Source organism: Paramisgurnus dabryanus, chromosome 17, assembly GCF_030506205.2.
Source record: "Paramisgurnus dabryanus chromosome 17, PD_genome_1.1, whole genome shotgun sequence".
Lineage (NCBI taxonomy): Eukaryota > Metazoa > Chordata > Actinopteri > Cypriniformes > Cobitidae > Paramisgurnus > Paramisgurnus dabryanus.
In genome coordinates, this window is record NC_133353.1 from 212,813 (window position 1) to 229,554 (window position 16,742).

Genomic DNA, 16,742 nt, shown 5'->3' on the forward strand with positions numbered 1-16,742 from the left:
GATAAATTAAACTTTTGCCGAATCCCGGAGGAGGGAAGACAAAAACATCTTTCCGATCAACAAATGTATTGATCGCGTTTCTCTGTTCCTCTTTTAAAATTAATGCACTGTCGATATCTTCTAGAACTGACTCGATGGCAAAATATTCATATCTCAATTCTCCAGCGCCAGTAGGGTGGCCATTCGTGCCAGTTCCTTTGGTCGCTTTGGTCGACCTCAAAAGACTCTCATTGGTATATAGCACGTTACGCCCAAAACACACCCATTACTCATTACGAGAATAGAAACAACCATTTTAGACTATGCGCTAGGCGCACAAACCATTTTTCCTGCCGTCAAATTAGCAAAAGTGGATTCGGACACGACCTTTTAGACTGTGCGCCCTGCACTTTAGACCATGTGCTTAGATCGTTGAAATAGGGCCCACACTTTTAAAAAATAAAGATGCTTAAAAGGTTTCTCACAGTGATGCCATAGAAAAACAATTCTTGGATCCACAAAGAGCCTTTCAGTAAAAAACTATTACTTTCTTACATTTTGTAATCTTAAGTACCCTTTTACTAAGATTTTTTTGTAAAACAGAAAGGTTCTTCAGATTTTAAGGGTTCTTTTTGTAACCATTAATGCAAAAGTAGTTCTTTTATGGTATCTTGAAGCACCCTTTATTTTTAAGTGTGTATGCAGTTTACAGTCTGTGGATGGTGCCATCAAAGACTGAGTAACATCAATGCTAACTTATTATTTAAAAGAACAAGCAAGGTTTATGCCTATACAGGGCTCTTTCACATAAAGGAAAATTACATGGTTTAAAACACTATGCAAGGCCGCGTTATCCTAATGGGCAACATGGGCTGCAGCCCAGGGCCCCGAACACTAGGGGGCCTCCGAGACAATTCTATTTTGAGTTTTTAAAAACATTTTGATTGACGTAATTCTGCGTAAGTGCTACCTAGAGCAGAGGCCCCCAACCACTGGGTCGCAAGAATGTTCTGAAAAAAAATTGTATAATAGCTACGTAATAGCTTATGGGATATTTTGTCCTTTAAGAGCCGACAAATAACATCGATCATTTCCACTCTTGTACAAGGCCGCGGTCTCTCTGGGACCTTCAGCCCAACAGGAAAAATTATAAATGGAGTACTAGATTAAAACCTTGGATACTGTACATAATCTATGCAGACAGCATCCAAGACATAATCTATTAAAGACTTCTCCCTGTATTAATTTCATGTAAGAAGGCTGTGTCTTTATTTCTTGTTTGTGTATGGATAGACTTTTTTCTTAGTTTAACTGTTGGATGGATGCATGAATAGCCATCTTCTGTGGTAAGTCCTTACATTAAAAAAATGTATATGCAAAAGCGAAGTTGTAAGATAAGGCAACACGCATGTTTATTCTGTTTCATGTTTATTTCGTTTCGTTTTGTATAGCCCTTTTTATTTTTTTATTTCTGCACCCGTTGCAACTGCGAGCAGCAGAGCAACCTGCCTTCGCTTTTTAAAAATAGTATGTGTTGATAATAAACGTTTAAACTAACATTGTGATATGCTGAAAATATTTATTTAAATAGTTGTTATTATAGGCAAGTGTTGATTTGAGATGCTCAATTCATCATACATGTCGTCAACTTGCTGTCGGCCGCTAACCACTAGTTATCATAAAAACTTTAACAAACAAAAACTGCTCTAAAATGTAAATAAAAAAGAAATATAACTATTTTGCAATTTAAAACAAAACTGAACTGCTTTAATTGCTGCAAGAGTACAGCTGTACAAGCTGTGTAAGCAGTTATGTTTTGCTATTTCTGCGGATTTCTTTTGCAAAATCTATGCGGAATTTTGCAGAATGATTTAAAATGTTTTAAAACGATCCGAGAGAATGTGTGCTGTGAATATTACAAAAAAATATAATATTTTATAACATGTTATACATTTTATTAAAGGATTACGCTGAATTAAACTAGACCAACATGAACCAACAGATAATGGATAATGTGCTTTCACGTCCATAGAGTTTTATATAATATACATATATTACTGTCTACAGTGTAACAGTAAAAAGAAAAGGCTTCTCATAATAAATGTAGTGTATATAGCAAGATAATTTCATCAGTTTAACAACACAATGTATATATATTTATCTTGTAAACGGATTTGAAATAATAAATAATTGCCGCGTCACGTAGCAAGAGAGACGATAGAGATCTCATTAACTTCTCCGCAGTAAGTTTTATTTCAAATTCAAGTTTTACATATTAAATAGACTATTAAAAAGTTTGTGCTGCTCTTATAAAAACCTCACTGCAGACAGCACAGACTTCTACTCACAAACATACGCGATGCAGTAACTATATCTGCGGAAACAGATTCCTAATGGGGAGAATTAAAAAGTTCGGACTCCGGCTGAGAATTCTGGGCTCTACTACTTTTGCGTCAACTTGATTTTAATAATTTAATTGAGGAATTATATTTAAAGAAGAACAGACAGAAGCACTTTTAGTTGTGAGTTGCATTTAATAAATGTTACTTTCTGGGCTGTTTCTGATTGTAAAATTATTACTTGATAATATTGTTTAATTTATTTAAATAATTTCAGCCTACTTTTGCGTCAACTTGATTTTAATAATTTAATTGAGGAATTATTTTTAAAGAAGAACAGACAGAAGCACTTTTAGTTGTGAGTTGCATTTAATAAATGTTATTTTCTGGGCTATTTCTGATTGTAAAATTATTTGATAATATTGTTTAATTTATTTAAATAATTTTAGCCATTTAATGTTGCACATACGCTGTAAAAAACACTGGATTTACTAAAAAATATAGACAGTGCATCGTTTTTGCATCCCCCTTTTTTAGTAAGTTTTACTAAAAAAAAATTCGCAATGGGGCACTTAGTAAATCCAGCCTTTATTTTTTTCAGTGTATATTGGGGGGGGGGGGGTCTCAAACCAGCATTAGCCCATGGCCTCACAAAGGCTTAACCCGGCACTGACACTATGGTATTTCACTTTTTTCCATAGTGGTTTAAGGTATAAATAGGACAGGACTGCTTGAAATATGTGTTTTGTAAGCTTTGGATAGAGAAATTGATTTCAGATGTGCTCATATTATGATTCTTAGAAATGCACATCAAGTTGTGAGCCGATGCAATACTTTGAAATCTGTACAAAGCGTGATAAAAGTTGAAATATTCACTTGATAGACTGATGGGAATTTCTAAACACACAAGAGGGAAGGACTGTAGACCTCATTTCTTCTTTAAATCAAACAGTCGGATTGAGTGTGTGTTCTGTTTGTTTGAATACAGGTTTCGGGAATGATGAACCTGTTTGATATTCTGTCTCCATGCCAACTGGTGCCTCAGGTAGAGACACACCTGAATCCTCCCGTGAGAAGGTGACCTCTCTTAACCAAGCCAAACTCCACAGGGTAAGTGACTTGAATTAATGTTCTTACACAGCATTCTTAATAGTTTTATACAGTGGCCCTAAATGTGTTTGAACATCTAAGCCTCAATTTAGTATAGCTGTGGCCTTACATTAGACAACAAAATATAAAAATAAGTCGCATTTGCAAACAAATTATGCTGGACGTATTCCTAGAGAGAACCAAATGGATGAAAGGGTTCAGAAGTCATTTTGTTTTTGCTGTACTTTATGTAGTGGAGTGTACACTGGTGTCGTAATATCAGGTGTAGTTTATCAAAGTTTAGCTCCACAAATTTTGAAAAACCAGAAAGTGCTTTTTTTAAAAATATATTGCATATGGGGGGCTATAAAAACAAAACAAAAAAACTAATGTTTTTGTGAAATGGTTTGCTTACAGTATAATACTGTAAATCCCACTTGGTTTATTGTTTTATTGTCTAATAATGTGTCACTTTATTTATTTTTTAAATATATATATATATATATATATATATATATATATATATATATATATATATTCAAATTTAAGCACTCTTAACTCTTTTCCCACCAGCGTTTTTAATATAAAGTTGCCAGCCAGTGCCAGCATTTTTTTTTTATGATTTTCACAGAAGTTTAATGCCTTCCAGAAAATGTTCTTCTTTAAATATTTAAACATACAATATATCAAATGAAAGAACAGACCCTCTGCTTTCAAACAAAACAAAACAAAAGTTTCATCCTACCTTTATTTGTTCACTTTCATCATCTCTCATAGGTTTCTTCAAAAATACCAAATGTTGAGCAAAAAGTTGAGATAATTGTTTTTTTGTCAAGCACTTTTGATAGAGATCAGATTCAGAGCGGTGATCAAAACACACACAGAGTTTGAACTGTTTGCTCGAAGGTAGTGATAGACCGATATATCGGCCGGCCGATATATCGGGCCGATATTTGCGAGTTTTATGTGTATCGGCATCGGACGGTTTGTGGCTGCCATGTGACTAAAAACAACCAACCTTTCCATGACAACATCAAAAGATGGTTCCATAGCACCCTCACCTGTTTTTACTATTTGTTAAATATAGTTTTTTTTAATAAATGTTACTTTTTTAAAATCGAGACTTGTAACATTTAGCATCATCATTGTGTCATTTTTATGATGTAAATTGAGTGAGCAAAAGCAGTATCGGCTCCAAATATCAGCTCAAGAAAATCGGCAGCCTGTATCGGTCATCGGCTAAGGCCGATGAAACAAAAATCGGCATCGGGACTGAAAATTCCATATGGGTCGATCTCTACCCGAAGGGGATACTTCTGGGTTTTATACAGTAAGTTGGTAAGAGCACCACCTGGTGAATAATAGCGGAAATACAGATTAACGCAAAAACATGTCATTGGCAGGGAAGCATTTTTCTTAACTGAAGAGTTAACAAATATTTTTACAGCTGTGCCATAAAATAACCATTTTAGTTTCCCAAATAAACTTTCAGTCAAAGTTTCTCTAAATAATAATTTCTTTCTTACATTTTTTATAGCAAGACCTTTAGGGAACTTTATTTGTATGATTGTTTGTATAAGGGCACCCATTATCCCCATTTTTACAAGTTGTAATATAAGTCTCGGGTGTGCCCAGAATGTGTCTCTGAAGTTTCAGCTCAAAATACACAACAGATAATTAGTGTTGTACCGGATCACAGTTAATCTGTTATCCGTTTGGATCATGACTCACGGTTCGGCTCGCATGCGATTTGCAAATTTAAATAGGAAAAGTTTATAATTAGCACGTCTTAAGTGTGTATGTATACAGTAGAGGCAGAAACCAGTTCTGTGTTTATCTTAAAGAGACAGTAACCTCAATTAACCTACTTAAATCTGTGTCATTAATGTTTATCAAAGAACCCAAGACAAAGAGAAAATCACTTCTGTAGCTCTAAAAATTATTATTTCATTTAGAAATTAAAGCATTTCTGTACCTAATGCTTATTTTAGACCTTAATTTATGTGCAACTTTGTTCTTTTTTATAAATGTTCTTATTAAAATTTTCCCACCCTTTTTTTTCTGATCCGAAAAATGATCTGATCCATGCCTTAGAAAACTTAATGTGATCTGAACCGTGAGTTTCATGATCCGTCACACCCCTACAGATAATTTATTATAGCATGTTTGGATGGGAGCAAAGACGTGGTGTTTTCATATCTGTACCTTTAAAAGCTAATAAGCTACTGCTCCTTACTCCCTTACCAAAACAGACAGTGAGCGCTTTCAGTTTAAATAGATGTTTCCTGTGAATACAGTCTAAGACAATAGTATATCACTATTGAAATATGATGATCAGTGACTGTGGGTCGGGCTTTATCAGTGTGACATCACAATAACGAGTCAACAATGGAATGTCTCATGAGACCGCTTCGGTTTAATGGGAATTGATTTTCATGGGTGGTTGTGTTTACATACTGCTAATACACATTTATGTCCAAACACCTTGTAAAGTGGATTTTGCATAATAAGTGCCCTTTAAAGTATTTAAAGCACGTTGCAACAACTTGTTTCGCTCTAACGCCTTGTATTCAACAGCCCAGTTTGAATTAAACGTTCCATTACAAGGTTTTTAAGGTTTGATGAAAGCTAATATGATCGAGGGCTTTTTGTAGATTAATTTATTCTGCAGGCTTTGTTTGTCTGTATTCATGCTCATACACTATAGTATATGTAATGTGTTCTCTATGCAACAATTTGTGTCTTTATACCTGGTTGTGAGGTCAAGCAGACGGACATGATAATGTGCTTCTGTATTCAAACTCACAGCAGTGATTGGTGTTCGTCTGCAAGAAAGACCTTTCTTTCTCTGCGTAGGTGTGCTGGTTAGCAGCCGACACTGAAATCTTTGGAGATTAATTACGGTCCTGTCAAACAGAAAGAATGAAATGTTTCGATCTGGCAGCGTAATCATTGAACGCGAGCATCAAAATCGACCCATCATTAACACCATCCGAGAAGCATGACTTTACATAGACCCATATATGTGTGCGCTTGTGTGCGGTACGTTGGGAATAGATGAGATTCATGGTTTTATAGATGGGAATGGATGGCTGTGTTGGCTAGTTGTGTTTGCAATGGGGAAATTTTCTTTCCATTTAATACTCCAGTGTGCTTCAGAGAATACCATAGTAACGCCGAGGTACAAATAATAAAATATTACCATGGTAAATGATGAGAAAACCAAGGTATTGTTCATTGTAGTTACATAATGTCTTTGTAGGGTCAACTGGGATTTTTTTGTTTTTTTGTTTTGTGTGTTTATGTGTGCTGAACATGCTCAGATAAATATTTCAAACAATCAAATACACAGAGAGGCCATAATGGATAACATTCTGACAATATTATCAGCCAGTTTGCTTTGCATGTGGAGAATGACACAGTATTAGTCAGAAATGGTGTTGATAAAAGGTTAAAACCACCCCTAGATTCTAGACTGCTTTCTGTTTTCGTGATAGCTTTTAGTTGTTTGTGCAACATGATTAGAGCCTATGCATATTTTCTCAATATCTCTAATCCTCTTCGGCTGACCTGCTGCGAAAGCCATTCAAATAATTTCGCTCATCTCGGTCGGGTCTAAATAATTTTTTTGAGAGGCTGTGTTATGTATACATTTCATTTGGATGAGTTGGTTTTTATGAATTTAAATGACCTGGGTCAGTCTGTGTACTCGCAGGCAAATCAGAGGTCTGTCAAATTGGATTTGGTGTAGTGTCACTCCAACAGAAATGAAATACAAGTAATGCGGAAGTGGAATTTATTGCTAAAGCATAACACTGAAGTAAGGACTGAAGTAAGATATATAAAAAAAATCATGAGACTGTGTTTGTATATGGTAATGTATGTACTGCAGAGCAAGTAGATGCGTCAAATATTAAAGGGGACATATCATGAAAATCTAACTTTTTTATGTTTAAGTGCTATGATTGGGTCCCCAGTGCTTCGATTAACCTAGAAAATGTGAAACCCAGTAACTTAGCTTTGGGAAACCATTCTCTGCAAACATGTGAAAATAGGTCATTGAAATTTGGCTCCCCTTGTGATGTCAGAAGGGGATAATACCGCCCCCTAATCTGCACTATCCAACCACGGCACTGCAATTTAGTGCAGAGATCAGCTCATTTACATTTTACAAAACACAAAAACGCCACATTTTTGCACACACCTACAAAAGTTGCAATTTTAACATGTTATAATAAATTATCTATATTATATTTTGAGCCAGAACGTCACATACGTACTCTGGGGACACCAACTGTTTGATTTACACTTTCTCATTAATGCAATTATCTAATCAACCAATCACATGACCGTTGCTTCAATGCATTTAGGGATGTGATCCTGGTCAAGACAATCTCCTGAACTCCAAACTGAATGTCAGAATGGGAAAGAAAGCTGATTTATGCAATTTTGAGCGTGGCATGGTTGTTGGTGCCAGACGGGCCGGTCTGAGTTACTGGGATTTTCACACACAACCATTTCTAGGGTTTACAAAGAATGGTGTGAAAAGGGAAAAACATCCAGTATGAGGCAGTCCTGTGGGCGAAAATGCCTTGTTGATGCTAGAGGTCAGATGAGAATGGGCCGACTGATTCAAGCTGATAGAAGAGCAACTTTGACTGAAATAACCACTCGTTACAAACGAGGTATGCAGCAAAGCATTTGTAAAAGCCACAACACGCACAACCTTGAGGCGGATGGGCTACAACAGCAGAAGACCCCACCGGGTAACACTCCATTACAAATATGAAAGAGGGGCTATAATTTGCATGAGCTCACCAAAATTGGACAGTTGAAGACTAGAAAAATGTTGCCTGGTCTGATGAGTCTAGATTTCTGTTGAGACATTCAGATGGTTGAGTCAGAATTTGGCGTAAACAGAATGAGAACATGGATCCATCATGCCTTGTTACCACTGTGCAGGCTGCTGGTGGTGGTGTAATGGTGTGGGGGATGTTTTCTTGGCACACTTTAGGCCCCTTAGTGCCAATTGGGCATCGTTTAAATGCCACTGCCTACCTGAGCATTGTTTCTGTCCATGTCCATCCATTTATGACCACCATGTACCTATCCTCTGATGGCTACTTCCAGCAGGATAATGCACCATGTCACAAAGCTCAAATCATTTAAAATTGGTTTCTTGAACATGACAATGAGTTCACTGTACTAAAATGGCCCCCACAGTCATCAGATCTCAACCCAATAGAGCACCTTTGGGATGTGGTGGAACGGGAGCTTTGTGCCCTGGATGGGCATTGGGCATCCCACAAATCTGTATCAACTGCAAGATGTTATCCTATCAATATGGGCCAACATTTCTAAAGAATGCTTTCAGCACCTTGTTGAATCAATGTCACGTAGTATTTAGGCAGTTCTGAAGGCGAAAGGCGGTCAAACACAGTATTAGTATGGTTTTCCTAATAATCCTTTAGGTGAGTGTATTATCATAGTCTTTACATGCGTGTTTGTGTGCATAAAATTAGCATTTTAGACGATCACGATTGCCTCTGTTATTTCTGCCTGCTGTCTATCTATGAAGTGGCATGCGCAGCTCAGGGTGCACACACACACACACACACAGAGAGAGAGAGAGAGAGAGAGAGAGAGAGAGAGAGAGATAGAAAGAGAGAGAGAGAGGACAGTGACAGGCAAAGAGATAGCTACGCAAGCTGAAATTTCATGTTTTTATGGTAAATACATACAGTTTAAAAGAATACATCCGACTGAAAATAGAATTAAGGCTAAGTTACAACCCGCATCCCAGACGTGAAGAAAGGAAATTAACGTAAATGAGGCAGCATCTCTATTATGTTAATTAATTGCAATGAAAAGAGACAATGAAAAGCACAATAAAAATAAAAGTAATCTGAAACATAACCATAACATCAGTGTTTAGATCTGAGGTGTAGCTATTATAAACGTGACTGCGTGTAATGGCGCATACTCAAAGATGTGATCAGAGTAAACACCCGTCTAAAGCAATTAACCCTGTGAAGCTTGGATCTATAATGAACAATCACTATTAGCTGTTTAAAATTGAAACGCACGTTTTATAATATTTATTTATGTTTCAAATATTTTGATTATTATTAATTTCTTACATTCCAATTTCATATTAATATTTCATATTTTTATCTTAATATTCTTAAGTTGTGTTCTTAGAAAAGATGTTCTTGCATCATTATGCTGTTTTATTGTTATATCTACACTCTAAAAAAACAAACGGTGCTATATAGCACCAAAACTGTTGCTTTGGATCGTAACCATAGAAGAACCATATTTAGTGCCATATAGCACCGGTGAAGCACCAGTGAAGCACCTGTGTAGAACCATATAGTGCTTTGTAGAACCATATGTGGTGCTATATGGCCCCTATATGGTTCTACACAGGTGCTTCACTGGTGCTTCACCGGTGCTATATGGCACTAAAAATGGTTCTTCTATGGTTACGATCCAAAGCAACAGTTTTGGTGCTATATAGCACCGTTTGTTTTTTTAGAATCAGTGACATAAAATGGTCTTTAAAAGACAATATTGACTATTGCCATTATTTCTGGGGCAATTAATCGACCTATGAAAAGTAGCTACCGTGACAGGCTTAAGCATGAACAAATGCATTGGCATAAAGTAACATGAGCAAAGATTATTACCTTCTGAAGAACTATATTGCTCATTGCTAGTCACTATCATGATGTTATAAACCTGTATAAATCTATTTATTCTGACGAACAGAAAGGACGATATTTTGAGGAATGTAACCAAACCAGTATGAGGAAAGAATAATATGTAAGTCAATGGGGCTTCTGATATTTCCTTTGTGTTCATCAGAACAAAGACATTTATGCAGAAATGTATACAGGGTGCTACAGTATTTGCCCTATGATTTACAACACAGTAATTAAAAGCCCACCCTGATTCTGACCCCCTTTACAGTTTCATTGGCAGCATTGCATGTCTTTCGTCCACTTCTCTTTGACGTCTCTTCATCTTCACCTTATCTTGTATATTGTCCACTCGTGCTGAGATACGGTCAGAGCTTCCCACACAGTTGACCGTACTTCAAACAGATAAGACTAACAAGTATCGGGCTTTTCTGTTGGATTAAGGTGTCGGCGCGGATCTCGGCTCGAGGACAATATACGCTGGATTCTCTTGTGCCTCCAGTCACAGCCAGCACAGAATAAATCTCAGCATTACTCTTCATATCTGAAATGAAACCCGGACTCGTTTTATATACAGAGACCACCCCAGCACCTGCCCGGGTCCTCCAGCTGTGTACGCGTGTTTGTGCGAGTGATTCCATCCTCTATCAAAGATTAATTAACACCCTGAAAGGGGCAGACCGGAGGGTGGGAGAGCATCCAGTGGACGGAGAGAAGATGGATTGCGGCGAGGACAGAAGTGCAGCAGAGCAGAAAAGGGAAAGGGCGGCGAGCCATTGATGGGCAAGCGTGTCTGAGATGGGTTTTAATTGGCTGCTTGTACAGGCTGCAGGGTGTTGTACCTGCCTGTCACTCTAACATACTCAGCTTGGAGTAAGGTCTAAGTGTGTGTGTGTGTGTGCGCGTGTGTGTGTGTGTGTGTGTGTGTGTGCGTGTGTGTGTGTGTGTGTGTGTGCGCGCGTGCACCCTGCCTATTATCTAGTGCATATCCTAAAAGCATTCATTGCAATAAAAGATCAAATGTATAACAGGCAAAAATAACGTATTGCAGCTTTAATTAGTTAAACATTGCTTAACTCTTTCGCCGCCAGCCTTTCTAAAAAAGTTTCCAGCCAGCGGCAGAATTTTTCATGATTTTTACAAAAGTTTAATGCCTTCCAGAAAATGTTCTTTTTTTAAATATATAAACATACAATATATCAAATGAAAGAACAGACCCTTTGCTTTCAAACAAAACAAAAAAAACCTGTTTCATCCTACATTCATTAGTAATCTTTTTATCACCTCTCATATATGGGTAGGTTTCTTCAAAAACACAAAATTTTGAGCAAAAAGCTGAGATAATTTCATTTTTGTGAAGGACTTTTGTTAGAGATCAGATTCAGAGCGATCCTCAAAACATACACGGACATGCAGCTGCTTGCCCTAGGGTGATACTTCCGGACTTTATAAGTGACTTTATTGCGGAAAGCCGGAAATACTCATCTTTGGCAGGGAAGCGTTTTCTTTCCTTATTATCTTTCCAATGGTGGCGAAAGAGTTAAGCAACATAAAGGCAACATAAACATACTCTCAAACTGGCGTAATAATCAAGGATAATCCTGAAGTAACATGGCTGCAGCAGGCGTAGTGATATTACGCACTGCCCGAAAATAGTACCCTGCTATTGAAAGTAACCAAAGGGACTATTTTCGGGCAGTGCGTAATATCACTACGCCTGCTGCAGCCATGTTACATCAGCAAAGTTCTTGATCATTACGTTTATTTATAAGTTTGAGAGTATAGTTCCTAGCCATATCTGCAAAAAAAAAAAACATCGCCATTTTTAATTTTACGTCGATCTTAGTACACGATGTAACTACAGAAGAGTCAAGTTTTAAATAGGAAAAATATAGAAACTCTTTGGTTATTTTTTGTGCGATGCTAATGGTCTAATCAGATTCAATGGATTGTGCTAAGCTATGCTAAAAGTGCTAGCACCAGACACGGAGATCAGCTGAATGCATAGGTGTCATTTACACTTTTGAAATGGCCGATTTTGTCCCCACCACTTTTTAAAAAGCATTTGGTGAAAATGTTCTGAAAAATCAAGTGATGCCTATGCAACTTACGACTGGTTTTGTGGTTCAGGATCACATTAGTTGTGTTGTATGCTTATGGTGGGTTTTTTTTTTTTACAAGTAATTAATTTCATTGTAATCATTGACTTAACGCGCTGCTGTTTTCTACAGTATGGTGGTTTGGCACAATTCGGTTGAGCTGGTGTTGCAGAAACTGTTACATGTGCAGTCGACATTGTTGAGGGTTTTATGCTGAGTATTTTCGTGTTGTTGACTGGCCTGCGTTTTTGATGCGCCATTATTTAATATTTTTTATTTTAAAAAAAGTGAAATGTCCCTTTAACAGAGACTCAGACTCAGATGTCATGCATACGGACAGTTGGCTGATCATCTGATGAATAAGGCACAGAAATCGGAAATTCAGGATTTTTGAAGTCAATAGGTGTGTTTGACTTCATGCGGTGCTGCATTGAACGACAGCCATATGACATCAAAGTACCACGAGCGATTTGAGAAATCACACTAGGCAGTCTGTTCTTGAATCGGTCATGCTGTACTTTGGTGCTTGTCTGCATAGTGCTACATGATATTGAACATGCTAACCTAGTCTGATTGGTTCAATTTAGGATTGCTTGCTTTACATGGCAGTCAGGAAAACTCTGGGGGTGGCCATTGGCCAATAAAAGCTTCTACACCCGATCGTAAGCCTAGTCTGGACGTAAAATGCGCTTTACGTCCCACATGGAATTTACACCTGTTGCACCATCTAGGCATAGCGTACGTCCGAGACTAAATCTTACATCAAGTCAAGGGTAGGCGTAATATAAAGTGTTGAATTGTTTTTATGGCAAAATAAAAATAATTAAACTGACAAGACATAAGTGCGTCTAATGCATCCGCGAGCACTAGGCTTGCATGCATGCTGAGTGAAGCAGCTCACGGTAAAGGCTTTCGTCTAGTTAATGTGCCGGTTTGATGGGTCTGCAAGTGACGCATCCATCTTGAGGGACAGCACACTTGTAAATGTGTGAGAAGAGGAAAAGCTCCCATTTGTCACCTATTACCTGGTGGCAGTAAATGTGAGTTTGTAACCATAGAGATGCAAATGGCTTCTCAACTATCAATGTGGTTAACCGCATACGCGGGGACGCAGTGGCGTGGCGCACATCTGTGAAGCCCCCTGCAAAGCACCAGATGGGGCCCCTCCCACCAACAGTGGTGTGATGTCATGTCCAGCACCTGCTGCAATAACAGAGCAGACTGGGTTTACAAGCAGACTAGTCTATCCATTTACATAATTAATTTAACTGTATCAATACCTAGAAAATTATCTTTGTATTCATGCATTTAATGTCATTATTCTTAACATTATACAGGTCAAATAATCTATTTGTCGTGATTTTGATGGGCTGTGTATAATGCTTTTTAGTTTATTTGTTTTTTTTCAATGACAGAAATAATTTGCAGCATTACTTATAAGCCTCATGTTATAATCCACATATTTTATTTGCGGACCCAATTATAGCACTTAAACATGGAAAAAGTCAGATTTTCGTGATATGTCCCCTTTAACAGAGCAATTAATGTTTGGTCATGTCTTAGCTAAAACCCTTAGCTAAGTGTAGAAAAGAAATGCAACAAGCAAATGAATCAAAATGAGAATGTAAATTAAATGAATAACAATAAATACAATGCGCCTAGAGTACAGCCCTAGCCCAAATGAAGGAAAAAGTCAGTGTCTGCCTGTCTGAGACTATAGCAATTAAGATCTACTTTTGAAGATTGGAGAATAAATTAGACAGACATATTTATGGCCTAATACAGTATATATCCTGAAACCTTTTACTTTTTTAAAAACTTTTTTACCTTTCTCAGCCAATTTAACACAAGGTTATATGCTACATTTTGAGAACTTTCTATACATTACAAAAACACTTTTGACAATTAAGCTTTTAAATTATTGACATTCATCTAAAAAGGTAGTAAACTCTACTGAAACCTTTGTGCTCTGTCACTGCAGCTTTAATGTCGATGTTGTGAGAGTGGGCATTTTCAATACGCATTTCGTCTTCCCTGTGACATTGTGCTTCGGAGATATCTCCTGGATATGGACTGCACAAGATCAACGCTCAATCTCCAGTTTCAAACAGGTCATGACCGAAAAGCGCAGCAGAGGACCAGGGCACAAAAATCCAAATCGCTTGGCCGCTTCGTTCAGTACACGGAATCTGCGTTTTATTTGTTCAATATAGGTGTAGATTGTTGCACAGACAACAGAAACCCTAAAAAAATTATTAACTGGATATTGCAGACATTTATCTTTGCATAGTTCATCAAAAATCTTAAAAAGTTAAATTAAAATACTTTTTACTTTTTAGCAGCACACATGGGAAAGTGCATGGGGGAGTAAAATAGTTGTTTATATATTAATTAACTGAGAATTTTCTTCACTACAAAGATTACAATTTTGAGTTTAGTTGAAATTTAAATAAATATGCAATTTAAGGTACCCCGGTACCCCGGGACCCATCAAAGGGGCGGGGGCCCCACGCACTGCACGGGTTGCGCGAGTGTCCCCTACGCCAATGTGGGGATTTGCATTGTCTATGCTGAGCATAGCTGTGCCTGGGCGTAGTATTTGATGGTGCAACAGTTATAACATTTTCACAAAGCCAGACACTTAAAGGCGGAGTGCACGATTTCTGAAAAACGCTTTGGAAAATGGAGTTGGGCCGACTACCAAAACAGACTTGTACCCAATCAGCAGTAAGGGTTGTGTCTTCTTACCGTCATCGTTGCCTGCGTTGCGTATGTGTGGGGCGGGTCTATCAAAAGAAGGTCCAGATTCTGTTGGGTTAGGGGCGTGTTTGTTTAGGTGATTTCAAATGTCAACATTGGCTTTTAAACATCGTGCACTCCACCTTTAATTCCGACCAACTTTTTAATGTCTAGCTGGTGCAACCGGCCCAGACCTTCTGTTGTCAGTCTAAAGGTCTGCCTATGTAAGGCCTATAAATTAGGGCGGCCATTCGTGCCAGTTCCGCCGGACACGTCCCGAACATGTTTTCGGGTTCGTTCTCCGGAAGTCGCGTTGGTCGACCGCATACGTCATCAAGGTTTAATATTTCGGTTTTAATTTAAAAAAAGCAAATGTTACAACTCAAGGTAAGAATGAAACTACAATGATTGTATGTCTTAAAATAAATAAATCTTAATTTTCTAATGTTTTTTAACTGAAATGTGAGAACCTCGATGATGTTTATGCGGTCGAGCAACGCGACTTCCGGAGAACGAACCCGAAAACATGTTCGGTACGTGTCCGGTGGAACTGGCACGAATGGCCACCCTACTATAAATATAGGACTGTTTTAAATACAGGGCTTAGTTTAAGCATAGTCTTAGTCAGAGGCGTCATGACATTTAAAACTGAGGGGGCACTTGCCCCCTCGGTTTTTGGAGCCAAATGGATTTTGCATGCAACCTCAAAATCAAAGAAATGTCCATTAATTTGTTACTTGTCCTAGAATCTGTTTAATATGCAAAATATTATCAATTCTGTGCTGCATCCTTGTCACTTTTCAGAGATTTTTCGCCGTTTTTTATTGTGTTACATTACTTTATTCTGGCGGCAGCTGGCACTGCAGTCAGCGCAGTTGCAGACGTCAGTGGCGTGTTTACCATTTTGGTGGCCCTTTGCAAAGTCCAAGAACCGGGGCCCCCATGCCCCAGCATTGCCCAAGGTTTTTCATTTGAATTGCACAACAATAATATTCAGTATATAGAATTAAGTGAGATATATAAACCTGGTTTATTTTGTTTTACACTGCTTAAAATAACACTAAATTGTTAGTTTGGTATGACAAAAATTTTTAGTTTAAAAAAATGTTTCACGCCCCTCTCAGATATATATTTTGCTTGCAAATGTATTATAGGATGTATTTAAAACAATGTAATTAAAACTGCAACTTCAGTGTCTGAAATCTTACTAAAAAAAAACTAAATGAGGAAAAAGAGAAGCATTAGATTAAGATTCATACTGATCTAACAAACTGAACTAATTAACACCAGCAAACAACATTGTAAGTTGGTTATTGCTTGAATTTATGGATGGGAATCACATAAAACTCTTATGTTCATATTGCAAAAACAAACGTACTGTGAGATACAACAAGCATATAGACTAGAAATACACTAAAGATGATATTTTAATGACAATGATGAGATACTCAATATGATTTGTCGTCTATTTTCGACGTGATTAAAACTCCTGCGTGGTGTCTTTATCATGTTTATACCTGTGCGAGTGTGGAACAAAAGATGCATGTCATCAAACTGAACCACCAATCACAGGTGTGAAGCCCAAAGTCTTTAAAGTAAACTTGATCATCGAGTGAATGTTGTGCAGTTACGAGAGCACAGAGATAGTCGAGCGAGCGCTCATTCCAGCACTTGTGTGGCTGCATTTGTGCGCGCTGAGCAGAGGTGCGCTTTCCCGTAGAGTTTCGCTCATGAAGTAGCCTATATGTGCCCTCGCGAGGATGAGCGCAAATATTATTCTACGTGCATACTCCCAC

The 16,742-nt window shown here is 37.7% G+C and overlaps 1 protein-coding gene across 1 annotated transcript in view; it reads left to right on the plus strand.

Moving 5' to 3' along the window:
• chrm3a (cholinergic receptor, muscarinic 3a) overlaps nucleotides 1-16,742 on the plus strand; it is a 166,778-nt gene that overhangs the window by 59,344 nt on the left and 90,692 nt on the right. The window contains exon 2 of the mRNA XM_065297359.2: nucleotides 3,307-3,428. The gene's annotated coding sequence lies outside the window, so the exon portion shown is untranslated. The remainder of the gene's footprint in view (nucleotides 1-3,306; nucleotides 3,429-16,742) is intronic.